This window comes from Onychomys torridus, chromosome 23, assembly GCF_903995425.1.
Source record: "Onychomys torridus chromosome 23, mOncTor1.1, whole genome shotgun sequence".
In the NCBI taxonomy this organism is placed as follows: Eukaryota; Metazoa; Chordata; class Mammalia; order Rodentia; family Cricetidae; genus Onychomys; species Onychomys torridus.
The window spans coordinates 24,808,696-24,832,519 of NC_050465.1; the positions used below are offsets into that span (position 1 = coordinate 24,808,696).

The following is a 23,824-nucleotide window of genomic DNA, read 5'->3' on the forward strand; positions in this document are numbered from 1 at the left end:
GAACCGCCAAGGAAGAACAGTTTTGAGTATTCGGGCTGGGTTTCAAGTCCTCTGTGATGTGTGAATCCGAGCCTTTCCACTGTGTGTCTCTTCCTAAATGGTAACTTCTATGGTGGGCTCCCAGGATGGAGGGAGAGCTCTCCAAAAACCGTTTGCCCACAGACAGGGTCTCGTGGATGGACCGACTCTTAGTACTGAGTTCTGCTTTCTCCACTTAGAATGGCAGAGTAAAGAGCCAGCGCTGGGCAGAAAGGAGCGGAAGTTTACTTCCCCCCCTAGACGCTGCGCAAGGGGACGGATAGGTCACGCCCACTAGCGGGTGGCCGCCTCTGGGCTCCAGGCTGAGATGCTGGAGTCCGCTCCCAGGGAGGCGCGGACGTACTTGCCACCGGAGGCTGAGCGGACCAGAGCGCACCCTCCGGGAGCCGCCGGCGCCTCCCCGCGGCCCGGGACGCACGTGCCTGGGCCAGGGCCAAGGCCAGTGGCCACTCCGTAGTAGGCGGGGCGGGTGGGAGCGCCTGGCTTCGGGCCGCGGCCGCCGCCCGCCCGCCCGCCGGCTCCGGTGGTTGGGTGGAGGAAGCGCGGGACTCCTCCTCCCCGCCGTATTAACATGCACCCAGGGGCGGGTGACCAGCCCAGCCTCGCCGCCCCTGCCCGCTGCTGCGTCCCGGCGCTCAGCCTCCGCGCCAGAGGCGAGCGTTGCGCTCCGGGCGCCGCAATCCCGAGGACGCGGCCTCGCAGACACCTTCCGCCGGCGGGGAGCCGTAGGACCGCCGGTGCGAGCGGCCGCAGCCTCCTTGGCGCCCGGCTAGGCTCCTTCCCTTCACCTCGCTGAGAGGCGTCCCCGGGGCCGCGGGGCCACCGCTCTGGCCCTCGCTCCGAGGCTCGTGGGACGGACGGACGGACAGACAGACGGACGCCACCAGCGAGTTCTAGACTGCGGGCAGCGGCAAGGTAATGCCGGGCTGCACGGCGGGGCTGGGGCGTGCGCGGCGGCGGCGGCGGCGGCGGCAGCGGCGGCGGCAGCGGCGGTGGCGCGCTGGGTGGCTCCTGCTCACCTCCCGCTGCGAGGTCGCGGCTGCCCTAACATCCTAGGGAATGCGGGCTGTCTCTGCTGGCCATTGGCCAGCACTCTCAATTCCCTGACTCCTGCCCAGGGTACACGTCTGGTCCCGGTGGTGACCTCGGGATCCCCGCGGCTAGCGTACCCTTCCCCAGGCATAGGATCCTCAAAGCTCCCTGGGGTGTTCGAGAAGGGACAGATTTTTAAGTGAGACTGGGTCCCCTGAAGGGGGAGAGAAGGGAACAAGAACCTAGGTCCCGTGTGTCTAATGTCTCCAGCCAAATTCACACCGGGTTCAGCACCTTGCAGGCAACGGCTGCTGCTCACTGCAGGAGACTTCACCATGAGCTCCCGAGTCCTTTGCAAAGCAAGTTGTTGCTCGCTCGCTCTCTCTCTCTCTCTCTCTCTCTCTCTCTCTCTCTCTCTCTCTCTCTCTCTCTCTCTCTGTGTGTGTGTGTGTGTGTGACATTTTTGGCATTGGTTGGGAAGAGCGACTCCTTCCCCGTGTGTGGAAGTGTGTGTGTGGGGAAGACCGAGAAAGGCACAAAGACAGTGGCACAGAGAGACGCACACAGAGGACAGGGTCCCAGGGGGGTCACCGGAGAGGCGCTGAGGCCAACTGCCCGCGAATCGCGTGGCAGGCGGTCAGAGCCTGTCTTCAAAGGACCGAATGAGTGGCGCTGGAGCCGGGAGGAGCGAGCATCTCTCCTTGGTCCAAGCCGGGCCAGATAACAAATTGCACTTTCACGAGGGGCGGCTGCAGCTGCGGGAGGGACCTTAATGGTTCCGCGTGGCGATGATGAAGACCTTGCATTCAGGACCCGCAGAAAGCAAGCGGTTCCTGTCTTCATGATGTCCCAGAGGTCGTGGGAAGGGGCGGCCGTGGTCCGGGTGCCCGCTCCAGAGACACTGAGCGCCTGTGCCAGGCGGGCGCCTTGCTGGCCCAGGATGCCTGCTCACCCCTTGCCTGGCCTGGAGCGCTGCGGAATTTTCTGTCTGCGAAGGGGAGGGCATATGGACGGGAAGGGGTTGCAGGTGGCAAAACTAGGAGGACCGGGTCTCTGTGGGAGAAGAGGTTACGTTTTTATGGACCAGGCGAGACTCTTCACTCCTCTCTAGGAGAAACATTCTGAGCTCTGTGAGGCTGCAGATCGATCACGCCTCCTGGCCTAGCAAGTGAAGTTACAACAGAATTACAAGATGGATAATAAAAGTCACAGTGACAGACAGATCTTTAGCTTTTGTGGTCTTCATGAATGACTTCCTAGAAGGTGGAAATGGGTCATTCTTACATGGATGAGGGAATGCTTAGAATTCAGAACCCAGGAAAGGAATTTAGGGCCAAATGCAAACATCTTGCAGCCCCCTCTTTGTTTCTCCTTGGTTGGTTTGTTTCTGTTTGTTTTAAATCAAAGGTAATGTCATAAACAGCTTTTTTTTTTTTTTCTTCCTCGTAACAGTTATTTATATCACAATTCAGTTTCAGGAAACCTCTCACTATTGGTCCCTATCATTTCATGTAGATAACAATACTGCTTAGTTCAAGTCAGATGGAAATGACAGGCAGGCAAGGGATGATGCAACTGTTCCGGTTCAGACAACACCAGAGGAAAGTTGTCTTTGTTTACGTTGTGTAAAAGGAAATTAAATACATTAAAAAAAAAAAAACACAAAACAGTATAACATGTTCAGAATTTAAGTGCTAGAATTTAAAAGCTACTTTGGGGCTCAGGAAATCCCAACTTTGGCAATAAAGCTGATAGAAATATGGTGTCCATAGCTTGCTTCTTTATTTTATTTGGATTTGATGGTTTAGCATAAAGTTTCTGGGACCACTGCTGTAAGATATTTATTCCAAGTTCTAGGTCTAAAAAAAAAAAAAAAACAAAACAAAAAAAAAACAAACAAAAAAACACAACTGAGTGACTTGCTTAAGAGAACATGTAACTTCCCATGAGAAAACATTTGTAAATGTAGGTTAAGTTTCAAAACTACATCTGCGTATCTCCCCCCCCCCCCCCCGTTATTTCTAAGATTTGCTGTTAAATAAAAATGTAGACAACATAAGGAGGGAGTAGGAGATGGATATGACCAAGATATATTGTATATTTGTATGAAAAAATAAATGCAGGCAACATAAATGTTGGCAAAATCAACTAGTTAACAGATGTTTTCAAAGACCATGAAGTACGTTTCTGACCACACTTTTCAAATTATATTCAAGCCGGTGTGCTGAGTGGGAATGACATACGCATAAGCTTTCCCTGTGATGACTTGAGCGGTTCAGCACCTCTCACATCCCCCTCCAGGTTCATTTTATTCTAGCAGGACTGAAAACAGGATGAATCACGTGGGCAATTATTCAAAGCAAGTGGAAAGAGGACCTCAAAATATTATGCAGAGAAATACCGCAAACCTACATGTTCTGCTTTCCAAATTCTGATGTTTTAAATTTCTTACCGAATCCAGACTTAGGGACAGAAACTGTATGCACCTAGATCTATTAAGGGCATACTTTTGTTCCAAGTAGCCATCAGGGCTGATATTTCATATACAATTACACCACCGAGACCGGAGGTTGTTGGACAACACAGTGGCCCTGTTTGAAAGAGGCGTGCACTATCATTTTTTTTTTTCTTTCGGGAAAGTCTTGTGGAAATAGAGTTTTCTCTGTTTTTATTCCACACAGTACTTTCTAATGGAGAGGAAAAAGTAAAGCCTTTCTAGAGTGAAACGTGCGTAATCAACTCAAACTCCTTCTGTCACTTGAATGAACATTCTCATCCATTTTTCTTGCCGTCATGTGTGACCTCTTGAAGAAGAGAGGAGAGAGGTGGCTCAGCAGTTAAGAGCACTGACTGGTGTTCCAGAGAAAATGAGTTCAATTCCATAGGAACCCAGTTCAATGTAAGAGGAACCTGGCTTAACTCCCAAGTTGTCCGGAGTGCGATCATGCCAGGATAAAAACAAACAAACAAACAAACAAGCAAACAAATAACTGTATGGGAGAAGGGGCCATGTGACCCCCTGGCTCCTCTCTTTTTAAGAGGTCACGTACAATGGCAAGAAGCACCACCTCCTTCAGTCTGTATAGCCCAAGGTCATAGGTGGAGCATATACCACTACTGTTCTAGCCTTTATCAGAGGGGAGAGAATTAGTTTCTATATAGGGAGGCTTCCAACTGGAGAACTTCATGAAGATTCCATTTCTTTAGAAACTTTACTTTTCCTGATTTAAGGAAATTATATAGCTGTGAATTATTTCTTTTTTCTCTCTGCATTGACAGGTTGGTTTTTCCTTAAAATTCACATTAAAATGAGAAGGCTAATTAGGATTTTGAAAACCTCAGTACTGACCTCCCATAATTATAAATCATGCCTATTATATATTGGTCTGTTGTGTGTTTAAAAATATTAGGGTAAGAGCACCTATTGCTCTTGCAAAGGACTGTAGTTAGTTAACAGCGCCCCATTGAGCAGCCCACAATTGTCTTTAACTCCAGATCATAGACTTTGGTGCCCTCTTCTGGACTCTCTGGGTATGTGCACCTAAGTGCACGTAGCCACAATTAAAAATACAAATCTTTTTTTAAAATTAGATGACTGTTATCATAAGAAGGTCTTTTGCTAACACTCTAGAAAGTTTTTGTGCTGCTGAGAACATTGGGGGTTGAAAAATACCCCATGTCTTGGGCTTTCTTTTATTCCTAGAAAATCCTAAGTGCTTTCAGTTCTGTTTTCCAAGAAAAGAATGGTTAGAGTGCCCCTCAAGACATCCTTCATGGTTTTAATTCATGGGAGACTTTGCAGCCTGATTATTTTTCAGTGCTGGGGAAGGTTACTTTCCCTAGATTTGGTCTCTGTCAGTAGTTGTCCAAGATTTGTTACTAGGAAAACCTGAGACATTCTCCACAAAAAAGGTTTATAAGCAGCCTCCTCACATCCTCACAGGGCTGGTGGCATGGAATTCAAGACACTTTTCTTCAACCCATTTCCATTTAGTTGTGTAATTTGTACTCATGACTTCCTTGTCTGCCGCTGTGCAGTGTACAAACTTCCACAGCAAACTGGATTGAGGAGAAGAACAACAAAGTGGGTGTGTAGATCAGGGAGTCTGAACAGTGAATGGCCATCCTTTGGGTCCCACTGCTCATTACTGTGATTTCTGAGAAGCTGGTCTTGCACAGAAATGCTGACCTAACTCTTTCCCAGCCTTCCTTCTTGTAGGTGTTAGGGCTCGGTGAATGTTTTCATCTTTAAATAACTTAAAATTTCCCTGATTGCTATCTCTCACCTTCTCCCTCTTACAGAAGTTAATAACTACTGGAAAACAAGTGATAACCCAGTTAGGGAAACTGGTGCACACCAGACGCTCTATCTGATACCTCGTTCTGACATAAGCCAGCGTGCCTGGGATGTGACTGCCTGTTTTACATTTGGTTAGAAACTAGATAGCAATGCCCTGAATACACAGGAAAATGTAAACTCACCCTCCTCCCTCTTCCTAGAATTTGCCAGAGATGAAACCATTTATTTTCATATTCACTTATAACTCGCGTCTGTTGTCACTGAGAATTTGTCTGTCTTCTCTCAGTGTTTCTTGTCGGATTCGTAAGCAACCACACAAAGCCAAGCTATGAAGTGTGTCATTTGGAGCTGCCCAACCTTGCCAGGTTTCCTTAGTATTCAACATCGTGATGAGCGTGTGGAAGCCACAGTTAAGTGATTGGGAAAGGAGGGATTGTGCTGTGATCACCTCATCTCCCTGGCCTAGAGTCAGAATCTCAGCACCGAGACTGTTCAGAGACATTTAAAGGGCTACCTCGGGCGGCTTGTGAGAAGGTCTCTCTGGGCACATCTCCAGCCCTTCCGCCTTACTCTGCGGCATGGTTTTAGCTAATCTGAAAACATCTGCTAGAGTAAGTTCCCTGTTAGTTCTTCTACCTCTGGCAAGAGCTTTTGAATAGGTGAAGGACAGATTAGTATTAGCCCAACTCTAACCTCAGGATTATCGCCCTTTCCCTGGAGACCCTTTCTATCGTGGTTTCAATTTCAGTGGAAACTCAGTGTGAAGTCTATTTCAGGACTAGAAATTTGCCTGCTGGATATCACCCAGATTTCTTTACAAGAACACATGCTGCAGTTTGTGAGGAAAAATGGCATTTTGATCTTGCCCCAGACTCTGCAGACAACTCCTCTTTGGTGGGATTCACCACATTATGAACTAGGAAGAAAGCAGGACATGCTCATCTCCTTCAACGCCATTTCCCTTCACACATTACCCAGAATGCAGGGCAACCTTCTCATTTCCCCAAGCATGGGTGTGTTTTCCCCTTTCATTGTGGAGGGCAGCTGGGGGAATCAGGAAGCCCTGCCATGTTTGGAACTCTACTGTGTAAACTCTTGCCTGGGCAATTCCGAGGGAGCTCCCCTTGATTCTGTAGCTTGTGTGAACTGTGATGAGAAGTCTTTTCCCTCTCTTCCTAGCACATGGTTTCTTCTTTCTTACACCTCAACTGCATAGTCATTCAATTAGTGAAGCTCTCCAGCCGGATACAGTTTGATGACCTTGTAGCCTCTTCACGGCCCTGTTATAGTTAATAAGGATGTGTGATCTGGCTATGGTATGATTGGATTACAGCCTTCCCCTACACTGTGCTACCTGTGACCTCAAGAGCTAAATAGAGCATGCTTATCAATACGATCAATGACCAGCATAGTTCAGGATACCCAGTAATTGGCCAATGTATACCAGCTGTGTGAACAGTTGAATAATTGAATAAATGAGTGAGTGAATGCAGAGCTGTGTTCCAGCTGTGCAGAGTCCGTAACTCTGAAGGGTAGTATTTCTTTGCTTTTGCCTGAGCTGCCTTGCAGGATCAGATTCTGCATTGTTTAGCCCTAGGCTTACTCGGATAGTACCTTTGAGAGAGACAGATGATCCCAGAGTGGCCAAAATGTCATCATCACGCTATGTTTTCCAGCTAGAGGCCTGCAATCTTTTTAAGAAAAAAGGTAAGATTCCAGATCCAATAAAAACTCCAATTTCTCTTCCTTTCTCCTTATGTGCAGTGAACTTATCAATAGCTTACCCACTCATTTCTTTTTTGCCTCACGTTTCAAATCTCCTTTCCTGCCACCCCGTTGGAGAACCTGCTCTACCTGTGCCTCATTTTCAAGTGTGATTTTCTGTTTCTGTTCCTGTCAGCCTCCTGGAGACCAGAAGCTCAGGGGACAACAAGGACAGTGGCTAGTGTAAGGTTGGCATATGGAAGGAGGCCCAAGTTCATTGGGGGCTGCCCTCGTCTGATGTCAAGATGGACGACATTAACTGAGGTCACCTCAGTTGGAGAAGTATCTCCATCCAATTGGCCTTCAGGCAAATCTTTGTGGCACTTTCTCAATGCTTACAAGGTGGCCTCAGCTCACTGTGGGTGGTGTCAGTCCTGGGCAGGTGGTCCTGGGAGTTAGGAGGAATGTAGTTGAATGGGAGCTGAGAATCAAATCTGGAAGTGGTGCTCCTGTATGGTTTCTGGTTCAGCCCTGTCTCCAGGTTCCTACTTGAGTTCCTGCCCCAACTTCCCTCAGTGATAGGGCACGACATGGAACTATAAGACAGATAAACTCTTTTGTAATGAATAACTAAATGCTCTTTTTTGGGGGGTGTGGTTTCGAGACAGGTTTTCTCTGTGTAGTTTTGGTGCCTGTCCTGGATCTCGCTCTGTAGCCGAGGCTGGCCTCGAACTCACAGAGATCCACCTGGCTCTGCCTCCCAAGCATTGGGGTTAAAGGCATGTACCACCACCACCTGGCTTGCTAAATGGTCTTATTAATAAAAAAAACCAGGAGCCAGGTATTGGGGTAAAAACTTGAGAGATCAGAGGAATAGGAAAAGCCACAGCCAACCTCACCTTACAGACACCTCAGTCTTCAAAGAGACCTACTTCCTGCATACCCACACCTATGTGCCTTTCTGTTCTATTCTCTCATTGGCTCTTTCAGTCCAGCTACATCACTTCTTCTTCCTGCCCAGCCCTGTCACTTCCTGTCTATCTATACAGACCTCCAGACCTCTATGGTTAGTGCTGGGATTAAAGGCGTGAGTCACCATGCCTGGCTCTGTTCCCAGTGTGGCCTTGAACTCACAGAGATCCAGATAGATCTCTGCCTCTTGAGTGACAGGATTAAAGGTGTGTGCTACGATTGCCTGATTTCTATGTTTAATATAGTGGCTGGCTTTTTCCTCTGACCCTCAGATAAACTTTATTAGAGTGCACAATATTTTGGGGGACATAACATGTCACCACACTCTTTCTTCTCCTAGCTGTTTCTTCTGATAGTAACAGCAACAGAAAGCAAACCAGCATGGAGATGGAAAGGATGAGAACTGTATCACAGAGTGAGAGACAAATGTAGCACTTCAGCTGACTTTCTTCAGGCTGAATGTCATGTAGGCACTCAGCACAAACTGTGATGCTCCCTTTATGGAGCGTGTTTGAATCTAACTTCTCAAAATTAGTGGCAGTGTAGCCTTCTAAGTATTTCTCCAATAAATAGTTTTAAAGTTTTTATTTATTTATTTTATCAGACTTAAGAGTTTGTTCCTCCCCAGACACTACTTCTGGGAATATTTGAAAGCTGTGGGGAGCTAGATTAGCTTCCTGGGTATGCTGACAGGCCAACTGTCAACTGTTGTAGATGTCAGGTCCACAGTTCAGCCTTCAGTGTTCTATAAGGAATGATGAGGGTCAGTGTGGGCATGACCTGTGTTTGTATAACTGATCTTATCAACTAGAATAGCTAAACTTACATGCATATGTCAGTGATTTATAGTAGTTTACCTTGATGATTAGAGTCCCCCAGGATCCTCACAATAGCTATCAGATATTTGGTAATTATATATTGTGTCTAATAATGAGGAAATCAAAACATATGTTGTATCTCTTGGGTACTTAGTACAATGGAGTATACAGAAGTGAAAGACGTATTTCAAATCATGGAACAGCATAAATGCAATCGAGAAGATAAGATTAAAACACAGAAAATATTGGGAGGCTGAAGTAGGAAGATTGCTGTGAGTTCAAGGTCAGTCTTGGCAACATAGTGAATTTCAGGCTAACCTGGGCTGTATAGATCGAGAACCTGTCACCAAAACAAACAAAAAAGATGTAGGGAAATAATTAGTAATAATATGTTGGGTTGCAGAATAAAACCAACTGTTCAAATGTAAGGGACCATCAATCATATTTCTTGTATTTATTTTAAACACCAGTGTATATGTGGGGCTTATTAAAGAATCCAAGTATTATGGGATGCTTCCTAAGGAAGAAAATCTTAAACAGAAGCTTCACGGATTGGTAAGAATTAAGTGAAAGGAAACTGTACTTGCAGACTCTGTAAGATGTCTACATTATTGTGGCAATGCTTGTTCCTGGTCTGGGGGAAATTTGATCCTTGTGCCGATGAACTTGATTCTGGAGGATGGTGACATTACTGATAGAGACCTACCATAGAGAGCTGAATGCTTGTACAGGAATGTTTAGATTTTCCAGGAGCCACTCAAGGATTCCAAATAGACAATGCTTGGAAGATGGGGCCACTTGGAAGTAGACGAGTCATCTCCCAGAACTAGACCAATATTTTAGGGACACTTTTTGAATGATGGGTCTAGGGAGGTAGGTCTGTGAGAAAATGTAATTTTTTTTTTTAGTAATATTTGACTGTTTTCTCTTAGTCTGAGACATACTGTTTTTAGTTCCGTATTACTAAAATTATAATTAAGTACTTTGATGTCATCTAAAAATTAAATAACACTGTAATAAATGCCTTATGCCTACCACCCAGATTATGAAATAGTCCACTTACACAGTGTTGTGTGTGCTGGTGATATTTTCCAAATATATCTCCCCTCACTGGTACTCTGTAGGCCATATTGTGTCTTTGCCATTCCCTTATGTCTTGTATGCTTTGCCATATACACATACACATCCAAACAAATAGTCTGGATTTTAGGATCCATAGAAATAGTGTTGTGCTCTTTGCATTCCTCAGCTCTCTTTTCTTGCCCAGAAATGTGTTATGTCCAGGTCCACTTTGTGTGTTTTTACTGTTCCATAATATTCTAGTCAATGGCTACATCATGATTAATGTGCCTGTCTTTCCTTGAAGGGAGTTTATGCTGCTTCCAAACAAGGCTGCTCTTAACATTCTGAGGCTCTTAGCTTATGCTAACAAAGAGAGGTCCTCAGGAGAGCAGTTTCAATAGGAGGGCATCATACCTGCACACTTGGCAGATGATGTCTGATTACCTGGTAGCATCTCATCATTTATATTCCAACCAACAATCCTTAAGAGGTCCTTTTGTTCCACATCCTTGCCAACATTTGGTGATGCATTTGTATTTTGCTCATCTTGTGAATGTGAGATAGTATCTCGTATCATTAATTTGTTCCCGGAGACTGCTAGGAATGTCGGCCAGTTTTTCTTTCTTATTGACATTTTGGCTTGGTTGGGAGGATGGTTTGTTTTTTCACATATAATATCTACTCTCTTAGCTGCTGTTGATTTAAACTCATTGATTTAGATATTCTGGATGCCAGGTGTGAATTTCAACAGCCTTCACTTAGCTAGTGGCTTGTTTTTTGTTTTTGTTTTTGTTTTTTGTTTTTTGTTTTTTCTTTTCATTTTGATGGTGTCTTGTGGTAAAATGTTTCTTTAAGTTTTACACGATGTATGTCTTATCATTCCTTGTTGTAGGTAGCGTAGGGAAGCTTTTTGAATCTGAAGTGAGGAGGAAACTCTCCTTTTCCCCTCTCACAAACACTGAAGCTTTCCCATTGAGTGCTTCCAGACTTTTAACCTGTGCAGTTACTCTAGAAAGCCTTTAACTACATCCCATGTGAACAAGATGTAACCTTGTCTTGCTCTTAATTTATTTCTCATTTAGTTGGAGTGAGATTATTGGATTTTTATGAATTCTGATGTTGACAAACATCAAGACTTCATTTTATACCTGGAATGTACAGAAGCTTCTAAGGAAGATTTCTTGCTCCTAAAGTCTCTTTGCTGTTCTTTCCTCCCTGACCCCCCACTCCCTCCCTCCCTCTTTCCTTTCTCTCTCCCTCCCTCCCTCTTTCCTTCCCCTTATCTACCTCTCTCAGTTTCACTCTTCCTTCCTCCCTCCCTTTTCCACCATATCTGTGAGGTAGGGTTTCACAATGTAGCCCAGGCTGGCCCCAGCCTCACAACCAAGTCCTGGGATCACAGGCTGATATCAGCAGACCTTGCAAGATTCATTTTTTTCTGAGGTCTTCATGAGACTTCCAGGAACACAGAAAAGCACATTCATTCTTACTCCTCGCTCATCTATCCCAGCTCCAAGCATGTGTTGTGCATTGTGTGCCTGCAAATGTATCACTGGCACATGGGCAGTAGGGGTGGCTTTGTTACTTAACCCCACTTCTTAATTAGTCCTTTGTATTAAATGTCTCCACAGTGGACACCCTGCTGGCTAAGACTTTTCCATTGGCCATTCTGTCTCCCTTATTTTTTCTGTGCTCTTTATATATTTATATTCTTCCTGTTTGACAAATGATGGTAGATGATTCCCCCAGACCATGCCAAGGGAGTTAGGGTTGAATCTCTCTCTCTTTGCCCATTCTTCTATGTGGATTACATTGCCATGAGCAAATGTTTCTTTTAAAGTGCTTATTTTAGAGCCCAGACAAATATTACCTCTCACATGAAACATTTATAGCCCTTACACCTGAGGGCTAACTCTCTTCTTAATTCCATTTAGTATTTAACTGGATCATTTATTTTATGACTTACATATGTGAATACCACTAGATGTTAAGCTCCCTCCGTGATAAATTAATTTAGGTATTTTTGCATCTCTCTTAGGCCTGAGCCCACTATCTAACAGAGTGGGTTTAGTGGGTAACAGCTGCTTCCTTGATGATTGGTAATCAGTTATTGGAGATAACATGGGCTAAGTGGGAATTTGGACTCTGGAGTTATTGGAAATAAATAGGAATATGGCTGGAACATACTAGGATTTGAAATAGTGAGTGTGTTTGGAGTAACTAAGCTATAATTTGGTTGTGATATTTAAGATGATTAGCATCTCCTATAAGTAAGGAAAAATTTAGACCTGAGTTTCTGAAATGATAAAATTTGGGATGTTCATTAGAGGCGGGTCAGCAGATTCTTGGCACAAACCACGGTTTCTGTGTCTCCCTGTGGAAAATGCCACCTCTCTGTACGAGCATGATTCACTATGCCAGTCCCTTTAGCTAATGACGGGATTTTTGTGTAAGCCCAGTTTTCATTTCATTGAGCCCAGTTTTCTCATCTGAAAAATGGGGATCATTGAACTTAGATTTCAATGTATTTGAAAGGATTAAATGAGCCAACCTGTAGAAAGTATCTAGTTCAAAGCTGTGCCCATGGTGAGCAATTAAAACATGTTCTTAATGGTGTATTTTATTCAGACACTAACTTGCCATCCATCTTTCTGCATCAAAGTGATAATGAGTAAAGAACTTAAAAATGACTGGTCTAGTTGTGAAATGCCTTTCTTCTCCTACTGGAAGTCTGCTAAAACCTCCTGGATCTGGTCTTATTTCATTACAACAATGACTTGGTGAGCAATTCAATAAGAGCTAGTGTTCACTGAGCATCATGGTCTCTGTACTTAGTCAGGTTGTTGGTTTCCTGTGTCCTTTGCAGGCTGTAGGTGCTGAATCCACAGGGCAGTGCCTGCAGCCCCAAGCCTGTCTGTTGTTGGACCAACTGATGTGAGGAGATGACAGTGCAAATCAGATGTAACTTTCTCCTTAAGGAAGATTTAACTTTGTTCCTGAGAAGTTAGTCTCAGAGAAAGGTTCGGTGCATCTGGAGCAACACTCCAAGTGTAAATTCTAATACTGTCTGTTAGAGTGTGTATTTCCTAAGGTGGGATGAGATATGGGGAATGGAGAGACCTAGAAGGAGGGGGACATTGTGTCTTGATTTCTAATGGAGGAGATTGTCCTGTTTGACACATAGTTCCTGAATGGGCAGAGGGCACCGTGTTCTGATTGCCTTTGCTTGCTCAGCCAGACAGGCCTACCCTCACATCCCCCATGGTCGCATGCTCAATCAGTTCAGTTTCTCTTCTTAGAGATCTCTATAGCTCAAACTATCCAACAAGGCAAATAAGAACTTGTCATGGATTGTATAGAGGGACAACCCACTGTTTTTATTTCTGGCAAAGAAAACATTATAGGAAGCTATATTTATTTGGGACATCATCTGTTGTAGTAACCCATACACTAAATATTTGTTGCTTGCATTTAAAGCCTCATAGAATTGGAAAAACCGTTTCTTGTGCATTTATTCTTCCAGAGATCCTGTTAGAGCAGAGATGTTGGCATTCGCAGAATGGCTTGCATTCTCTGTAGAGGTCAGATGGGTGTAGCACCAATGGCTTGTGTTTCCATCATGCACTGATAAGCTGAATAGTTTATCCACTTTTAATTGGTTTCTGTAATTTTCAGCTTGTAATGTAATTATAACATTTTTTTCCCTCCCCATTTTCCCCCCAAATCCTTCCATATAGCTCTTCTTGCTCTCTTTTAAATTCATGGTCTCTTTTTTTCATTAATTGGTGTCATATACATACATACATACAAGCATACTCCTAAATACAAGAGTACAGACCACTCAGTCTGAATTATATCACTCCTATGTATGTTTTCAGGGCTGACTATTTGTTATTGGAGACCTAGTAAGTGTGCTTATCCCTGGGGAAGACTTTCTCAACTGCTCTTGGCGTTTATTAGTTACTTGTAGCTATTTGTGTAGGCTTGAGGCCTCCCGTGCTCACATGTCTATTGCCCTCATTCAGCACATGGGTAGGCAGTCATATCAACTGCAGCTACTTGATGGGTATAGCTTGTGCCCTTCCCAGGAGATACAGTGTCACAGTAAACTTTCCATCCTCTGGCTCTTACAGTCTCTCCATGCCCTCTTCTTCAGTGATCCTTGACCCTTAGGTACAGGAGTTGTATTGTAGATGCATCCCTTGGGACTGTGCTTCACAACTCTGCATTTTGATTGGTTGTAGTTTGCTTTAATGCTTTCCATCTGTCACAAAGAGAAGTTTCTCTGGTTGGTGATTCAGTCTCTGTAATCCCCGTTGAGTGGGCCTTAAGTCCAATTAGAGAGCTGTTAATTACCACCAAGGTGTGTATATATATATGCCACTCCTGCATCGTCAGTGTTTTTCTTGTATCATGCTTGTCATCACTGTGTTACACGGGCACCATAGATACATAGGACTGTTGGTTGCTTCTCTCCTTGGGAGGGTTACATGGTTTCTTCTGTTTCCATGAAAGCTAGTCCTCAGGGTTACAGCTTTCAGGTCAGTTCCATCCCAGGCCCTTTGGGCACTGTGCCTGAAGTGCTTTGTATCTTCAGAAATAGGGACTTGCCTTCTACTTCTGTAGGGCAACCAAGTGCAACATCAGCAGCCTACAATGTTTTGGGAAACACTGGGAAACTCTGACCAATGACTCAGAAGAGGGCTTCTCATGCCTGGTATTGAGATTCTGTTAGACGGTCTATGGCTCTTGGAGGTGGCATTGCCAGCCTAGATGGGAATTTCCATTTAAAATATGTACATTTATTTATGCACCAACTTACACATATTATGTACATTTTAGGGGGATAGTTAATAGTATGATTCTATATGACTTTTTCAGAATCCTGGCTGTTATTTTATCCTCCTTCCTGTTTCTGTTTTTATCTCCCTTCCTGTCCCTCATTAGAGGGTCCCTGATCTTCTCATTTCCCCTTCAGAACAATTGTTCCCTGCTATTCCACTCCCTATTGATCCCCCACCCCAGACCGTAAACAGTCCTTTTTACCTTCCTGATTTCTGCAGTTACTCCAGGATGTGCACTCACATCTGAAGACTTGGAGCTTGAGGCTCTGATTAGAGGGCACATTCACTGTTTGTCTTTCTGGATCTGGGTCACTTCACTAAGTATGATCTTTTCTAGTTCTACCCATTTACCTACCAAGTTTATGATTTCATTTGTCTTTACAGCTGAGTAGTATTCCATGGTGTATAGGTACTACATTTTTATTATGCATTCACTGGTTGAAGGACATTTATGTTGTTTCCATTTCCTAGCTATTATAAATATAGTGTGGCAATGAACAGGGCTGAGCAAGTATCTGTGAAACAGGATGGCAGAATGTTGAGCCCTTTGGGCGATTCAGAATAATATAAGGAATACTTTAAAAGATGTTTTCTTTTAAGTTGGAAAGCCTAAAAGAAATGGATGCATTTCTAGATTCATCCAAACTACCAAAATTAAGTCAAGAAGTCAACAGCCTAAACAGACCTGTACCTAATGAGGAGATTGACATAGTAATAAAAGCTTTCAAGCTTAAAAATAAAAGAGTCCAGGGCCAGATGGACTCGCAGCAGAATTCTACCAGACATTCAAAGATCTATAGCCAATCAATCCTTCTTAAACAAGAAAATGGAGGAGAGGGAGGAAAAGAGTAAGTTGATGACAAACAGAAGGAGCATTCCCATATTCCTTCCATGAAGCCTCTAGTACTCTAATACCCAAACCAGGTGAAGAAACACTATCAGCAAAAAGAAGCTGCAGGCCAATAACTGTGATGAACATAGACTCAGAAATACTCAACAAGATACTTGCAAATAAAATACAAACATATGTAAAAAAGATTATACACCATGACCAAGTTGATCTTATCTCTGAAGCGTAGGCATGGTTCAACACATGCAAGTCAATAAATATAATAAACCACATAAATAAACTTAAAGGGAAAAAGTCACATGATTATCTCAATAGGTGCAGAAAAAGCCTTTGACAAAATACAACATGCCTTGCTGATTAGAGGAGAATTTGAGCTAGAGGGGGAGCATACTTCACAATAAAAGCTAAATACAAGAAACCCACAGCCAACATCACCCTAAATGAAAAAAATTATTTTCAACAACAACTATAAAACCTACTAAAATTATTTTCATTGTATTGGCCATTCACTTCCCATGGTTAAGTTTATTTCTAGATATTTTATTTTCTTTGAGACTATTGTGAATGGGAGTTTACCCATGATCTCTTTCTCTGTATGTTGATTGTTGGGATACAGAAAAGCTATTGATCTGTGCAAGTTACTTCTTTATCTTGCCACATTGCTCAATTTGTTTGTCATTTCTAAAATGAGTTAATTAAAGATAAAAGAGCCAGATAGTGAGAAGCCTGAGCCATTAGGCCATACAGTTAATAAATAATATATGCCTCTGTGGTTACTTGGGTCCAAGTGGCTGTGGGACCCAATGGGACAGAGGAAATCTTTTGACTACAGTGTGATGCTCTGGCCTCTCAAATTGCCCAGACGTGATTTCTGTTGTCTAGTACCAGAACTGAGTGAGAGCCATGGACAGACCAAAGCACTGACATCCCCTTAGTCTTCTGCTCCCACACCACAGTGTCTCAGGGTTATCTATGAGCAATAGAGTCATGGGTAGTAACTTAGGTACTATTTGCTCAATCTTTCTTTTCCTATTATTTCATATTTTGAAGATGCTCCCTCTTTCATAACCATTACTGATTCATTTCTTCATCACTTCATTTTTTTTATTCAATTAACAATAATCTATTCAACTTAGTCTGAATTCTTTTACTTTAGCCTTGAATAAGAGTAACCAAAGATGTAAATTGGGCTCCTGCAGAGCTGTGGTGTTTATATTGGATGGGAAGAAATGCAGTGCCCATGACTTTGTATTTTATTTTTGATACATGGTCTTATTATGTAGCCCTGGCTTTACTTTAACCAGCTGTCCTCCTGCATCAGCATTCTGAATTCTGAGATTACAGGTGTGTGTAACCACATCAGATCCAGACTTCTTACAGCTATGGAAAAATAAATGAAATTTATTCGAGGAATTCGAGTACTTACTATATGAAAACTTTGGTTCCTTTCTTCTTAAACTCAGACCTTCACTAGACACGTCCTAGCTTTAGAGTTCTAGAAGGTTCTCCAGGAAGTGTGCAGTTCTTTCATTGATGATGTTACTTTGTCTCATTCTTTTTTTTATAATAGTAGACATGCCCTCAGATGCAGTGTCCACCACTGTATCTGCTGAGTTCTGTTTTCTCCTTCTATTCTTCTTGCTCTTTTGTTTTTAAGTGCTGGGATTGGTCCTAGGTCCTTGCACATGCTAGGCCATTTCTACCACTAGCTTCTTCTACCACTGAGACCCTTTGCTGCATCTCGCTTGGAAGCTTAGGTTGGATGTCAGCTCACTGGGTAGTCCAGACTTGCCGGGAACTCATCCTTTTACATTTGCCGCCGAAGTTCAGGGATTAAAGGAATGCACGGCAAGATGATTGTGATTTTGGCTTTTAATATCCCAATAGATCATTAATTATAGCATAGGAGAAATGTCCTGTAAACTTGTATTTCAGACATAATAATAGACATTATATTTTGTTGGATGTGTATTAAACACTACAGCCCATTAAATCAGTAATTGTTTTTTATCTTCATATTAGCCTTATGTAGCAAGTGATATAGTTTACTGACTATGTGCTTAGATTTCAGAACTTTCACCAATGAAGTTGGTAAATTGAACTGCGATCTGTAACAGGATCTATGCTCCCCAGATGCCTAACCCATTGCCCAGTTTTGAATGACATCCAAGAAATGTAGACTGAAATGGAAAAAAGGAAATCAAAAAGTTTATCATATTAAAAAATTGATAGCTTTCAGAAATGTATTTCTAGCTGCCTGAAAGATATATGTTCTTCTTAGTTTAAATTATTCCACTTTGAGGCTTGGATGGCCCAGCAGGCAGTTATTTGGACATTTTTAAAGTGGTACTTCAGTTTCTCCTTAGTTTCCTCCAGCCGTTGCTGTACATATGTGGAGAACATAGTAGAAATGAAATTACTTCTACTGAAATGCTGTTACTAGTTACTTTCTTGTCTCTGTAATCAAATAACTGACAGAAAGCAATGTTGCTGAAGAAATAATTCCCTTGGCTCACGGTTAAGAGGGTACCATCTGCTATGGCAGGGAAGGTGTGTCAGAGTCTGTGGCAGCGGTAGCCTGCAGGTGGGATGCCTCACATTTGAGGATAGGAGGAAGGAGAGAGCCAGTCAGGTCTGTTGGTGTTCGTTTTTATTCAGTCAGTACCACCCACATTCAAGGTGGGCCTTCCTTTCTCCCTTAAACCTCTCTGGAAAGGTCCTTTTAGGTACACTCAGGGGTGTTTCTTATGGGTGATTCCAAATTTAACCAGGTTGACAGTGATCATGAACCAACACATATGCCAAAATCCCAAGCTGCTAATTTAAAGGTGAAGTCACTTTGTTCTCTAATGCCGCTTAAAAAAATGTCATTTATTATTTTTAATTTCCCTACTGGTTTTTGACTAGTCCTTGCTTTAGTGGCTTATTTTCAGACACGGGTTATTTTGATGACCTCAAGAACAAAGGACATAAATAGGTTGCATTAGCCTTGTCTTCTTCTTTCTCTGTATGTCTTTCCGTTTGTTAGAGAAATTCTGAATGACAGAGGTGAATCTCTTTGGAAACTACTTCTAGGGGTATGACCATCTGCTTGTTTTGGAGAAGACTAGAGTCTTCTTTCCAGGGAAGGATCTGTCAGCTGTAAAGAACTTCAGCTCCCTGCTTCCCGTTAGGCAATCTGTTTGAGAGAGTAAGTAAGGGCCACAAAGACAAAGGGACACAGAGGTTTCACCTGCAGTAAAGACATAGTTTAGAGGACATAATTAAGGGGCTTGGCACAACCCCTATAAGGATCAGATAAGGACTTCCCTAGCAAGGAAAAGCAAAAGGTGTTCCATTGCTCTTCTAACACATACCTGAAACCTGCATGTCGCTTATCTCTAGGCTCCTTTGCAGTTCAGGCTGGTGGAATTAAAACATCAATCTCTTTAAATAGACACTGGCAAATTGGCATCGCTATTCTACTGGAGAGGAAGGTTATTCAGCTTGTGCAAAAAATACTACAATGGTACTGTAGTTTATTTTAAATTTTAATTTCTTAGGGGGAAATTGAATATGTAAGCATCCCTACACACATAAACATTGGTACAAGATATTTTGCTCATGTATATTTAGCAGAAGCTGCAGGGGAAATGGAGTCACAGAAACATGACAGAAGAGCGAATGTTCTTTGTAATGTTCTTACTGTTACAGTGGTGTCACAGATGAAAATGTGTCGTGTGAGTTAAACGTCTTCAGTATTTCTTGCTAAGATTCTGTGAAGGTTATTTCTAATGCTGACATGTTGTTTTGAACCACGTTGCAGTCCTGACACAGAATAAAATTAGAATCTTCCAGGTCCTATTAGAAGTAATGTGCTAATAGTAATGCATTGTTTTGTTGGAGACAAGAACTATGGGATCAAATGCTTTACCATACTTAAATCATGGCATGCCCTGTGTTTAAAGCCACGGTCAACATATTTACGTTGATTATATTCTCGAGGTTAGTGTGTCCTGAATTGCATATATACATAAGTAAAAATGTTTTATTAGAAATTGTGTAATGAAAACTCTAACATTCACAGGTTATGCATGGTGGATGCAAGGATAACTAAGATTTGGTAGTATTATCTGAGGTCCATCTCCTGGAAGTTTGGCCCTCTTGATGAGTCTCCACTCCTCTTCACATGACTGTTTCTTTCTTGTTAATGTAACTAACTACCACTTGTAAATCTGTTTCAACCAATCTATCATTCACATTCTCAACACTCTGTCTAGTGTACAGATTCTTAGTACTTGTCAAATACTTCTTAATAATTATTCAAAGAATGGATACGAGGTAACAGAGCTCGATAGTTTAACTTCATTGCTTATGATAATAACTGTACATGTTTTAAATGATAGCTAGTTGAAGAAGTTGACTGTGAGCTGTTGAGTTTAAGCCTGAGTTTTGTTATTATGCTGGTTCCCCACAAGCACTGGAAATTTATTGTTAGAAATGACTCCATCCTTGTTTCAGTGACCTCACTCTTATTGGAGAGGTAGAATAAGGGGTCCACCATCAAGCAGCAGGGAAATGAAGGGTTGTAGGAAACCGTGGGAGGCATGACAAGCTCATTCAACTGAGCAGACAGATTTATTGCAGGTGGAGATTGGGGTATCAAAGGACAATAAATGGTGGGATAGGAACATGGCTCTTCTCATGGCCTTTTAAGTCAATTTATGTGATGTTCACCACCTTCCTAACATTATGTTGCCAATAACAGCTTTCTGGAGCCTGTAATATGCTTTTTCTTAGGGTCTAAGTTCACCATGTAGCAACTCACAGGCACAATAATATGTCTTCAAAGTTTCCATTAAACCTGTGATGACATCACTGTTATGACTGAATATAACCCATACATTTAAAGAGAAAATTCAGCATGCTTTCAGGAAGAAGTCTTACTGAGTCCAAAAAGGACTTCAGTTATTACCCGAGCTTGTGTCCATGTGCATTAGCGGTTTTGAGGTACAGTTAAACATTGAGTTATGCAGGAAACGTCTAAAAAAATGTAGCTGTTATCAATCTACATTCCCAATCTGCTGGTTTAGCCATGGGGTATTTACAAAGCCAATCCGTTATTCTAGCCAGCATCTGTGGATGAGGGCCTAGGACTTAGAGTAGTGATTCCCACTGTAGTCCTTGTGCCAATATCATCACCTCATCTGGGAGTATGTAGTCATATAGCTTCTCAGGCTCCAGATCAAACTCAAAGGGCCGGCCCTAGAGGCCCTAGAGGCCCCAGAGGCCCCAGTGTCTTAGCAGTTCTTAGGCTATGACCTGATAGCTCAAGGCCTCAGCACTACTAGCTTTTAGGTTCTTATCTCTAGCAATGCACTTATTCTTATATACCTCTGTCTGCAGGTCTCATGGTTGAGACTGTGCACCATTCAAAAGACGGGGAAAAATAAAACTCACTAGTTAGAGCAAGAGACCTTTCCTAGTGCCATGATTGTTTTCTGGATTGATTACCCTCTCCCCGGACAAATGTTGCTCTGAGTTTCAACTCTTCCTAGCACTACCAAATGCCTCCTGTATAGCTTAAGCTCTGGTTCTTATCCCTGTATTCTGCCTGATTTTTTTTTTAACACAAAAACCTGTAAAATGTGTGGTGAATACATGCACATCTACTCACTGAGAGCCAATGTTTCTTCCTCAAGCTCTTGATATATACACAGTCTGCCCTCTGTTACCTCACCCCACTTCCTGTGCTTGTGACTCATTACTAGCTTCACTCAGGTGCTCTGAGTTTTAACTTCTCCTGTATTGGGAGAGGAAAGTGAAAGAAAGAATTCAGAACCTGAGCGGTTCTCCTCTCTCCTGCATTACCTTTTTGCAGAATGGTTTTATTACTGTAATTAAAAAGTTAGGAGTTCTTAGAACATCTGGAGCAATTGCACTCGAGTGCACCAAAGGGTCTTTCCCAAGTCAAGTTATGGATACTACTAAATCATGGTAATTTTACATGACTGTTCTCTCCCCATGTATCATAACTGGGTATGAGGGCTTAGCTCTGAATGCTGCTGCCTCTTCCAAATCTGTTTTCATGTACCCATCTCTATTCACCCCTCTCCTCCACCTTTTAAATTACTTTCCCGGGGTCTATCTAGGAATTGTCTTTCCTGGCTCCCATTTCTTTCCTTTGCATGTTGCTGTGTTGTATTATTTTCACTATTGAGAATTTTCTGCCAGCATTTCGACATGGCTGTAGTTTCTATTTCTTACCCATTATTTTTACAATTGTTCAAGCCAGAAGCAGAAGAGAAAAAGCCTACATCTGTACTTCCCCACACCAACTCATCAAATTTTATTGACTAAATGCCTGCTTTCTCTCAGATTAACTTTCTATGTTGCCTACTGGATGCCTTTAATATCCTTATTGCCCTGCAAATTTGGGAGAGCCTTAGCACTCACCGTTCAATTTTATCCTCCTCCAAACTGTATTTTGAAGTTATATTCCATAAATCACTTTGAAAAAGTTTATTCAAGTTCCCAAATTGAATCATTTGTTGTCTAACCTTCTGTGATCTATGAGATAAAGTTTGAAGTTTGTAGTGTGCACAGCATTGGGATTTTCCCATAACTCGGTAGAATGCAATTTTGCAGCCTTAACTCTTGGCAGCACTCAACATGATGGGGTTTTGTACTACTGGCTTTTTTGCCCGGCATTTTCTAAATAGTACTATGTTCCTCTCTGTGTCTCACCACCTTTGTGTCCTTTCTTCAGGATATCCTTGCTTCATTTTCTACAGGATAGATATCTAAATATGTTTAAGGACAGCCTGGCTTTCCCTGAGATTTACCTACAATCCCCTCTGGTTCCGAAGTATTTCATGTATTCTTGGTATAAAATGTTGCAGGCTTTTCTGCTCTGTTATCTCTCCATGACATCCTTACATAAGAAAGAACATTTTCTAGGGCCAGGGGATGCAGTGTCTTCCTCCAGAGGAGTTGAGAGTTAAGTACACCAGAGAATAACATTAGAAGAAACGAGAAGGATGTGAGATCCAAGATGGGCGAACAAGGTGATGGAGGCCCTGGAGCAGAAGGGAATAAATAGAGATGCTGTTATAATTTGAGCAAATCCAAGAAAGAGAATTTAGAAACAAAAGCTCAGAAACTAAAGCAGAACTCAATCAGTATAGCAAGAAAACAGAAAATGTAGTGTATTAAGCTTTTTCTGTCAACTCACTCCAGCCTTAGTGATCATAGATCATAAACAGGTAGTCCATCATGCTTCTAGATTCACAAATTCAGACAGGGCATCTTGTTCTTGTGAGAGACATATCTACATTAAAGTCTGATGTCTTACAGAATAAAATGTTGGTTTATAGAGGTAGAATGCCTGGGGAGCATGGAAGAAGTTTTAATTCATAAGACAGTATAAACGTGGAAGTCTTTACTAAGAAGTACATTGCGTTTTCCTGGAGGAGTATGTGTGAGGAACAGGCTTAAAGGCTGAGTCAGAAGAAGAACTTGACTAGATCACAGTGAGGAATTTGTGAAGCTGGGCTGTAGGATTTCTGGTTGGATGTGATGGCCAAGGAACTTAGCACGTGTATTGAAGAGTTTGATTTTGTTCATTACACAGTAACATACCATTTTAGAACAGCATAAGGGGCTCAATGGGTAGAGGAACTTTCTGTCAAGCCTGACAACCTAAGTTTGATCCCCTGAATGTACACAATGGAAGGAAAGGCCTAACTCCAACAAGTTGTTGTCTGACATCCACATGTACACCATGGTTTGAGTGAGCCCTACCCCCAACAATCAATAAATAAATGAAACAATGATAAACACATCTTAAAAGCACATGAAATACCATGAATACTTGGTGTATTCATCTACTTGCCTGGAGTAGATCTCAAAACATTCTAAACACACACACATACATACACACATATACACACACCTACTTACACATACATATGGACACACAAACATACACATACATACATACAACACACACATACATTCAACATACACATACACACAAATACACACATATATGTATGTACACACTATGTAAGATAGATATATTAGGCTTTCTCTAGGACTCATGTGATGCAAGAACGTTCTTGAACTAAAGAAGGAAACAGGAGAGACAAATGTTTGTGTACAAAGTTTCTGCCTCTGAATGTCCAACAGGAAACTACTAATCATCCATTGAGTTTAGGTGTGA

At 42.5% G+C, this 23,824-nt stretch overlaps 1 protein-coding gene across 8 annotated transcripts in view; it reads left to right on the forward strand.

Annotated features, from left to right (window-relative positions):
- The first annotated feature begins 309 nt into the window (after positions 1–309).
- Dlgap1 (DLG associated protein 1) overlaps positions 310–23,824 on the forward strand; it is an 826,029-nt gene continuing 802,514 nt past the window's right edge. For 7 of the 8 annotated variants that reach the window (XM_036172827.1, XM_036172826.1, XM_036172832.1 and 4 more), the window contains exon 1: positions 310–954. The gene's annotated coding sequence lies outside the window, so the exon portion shown is untranslated. The remainder of the gene's footprint in view (positions 955–23,824) is intronic. The other variant, XM_036172831.1, reaches the window with a different exon arrangement.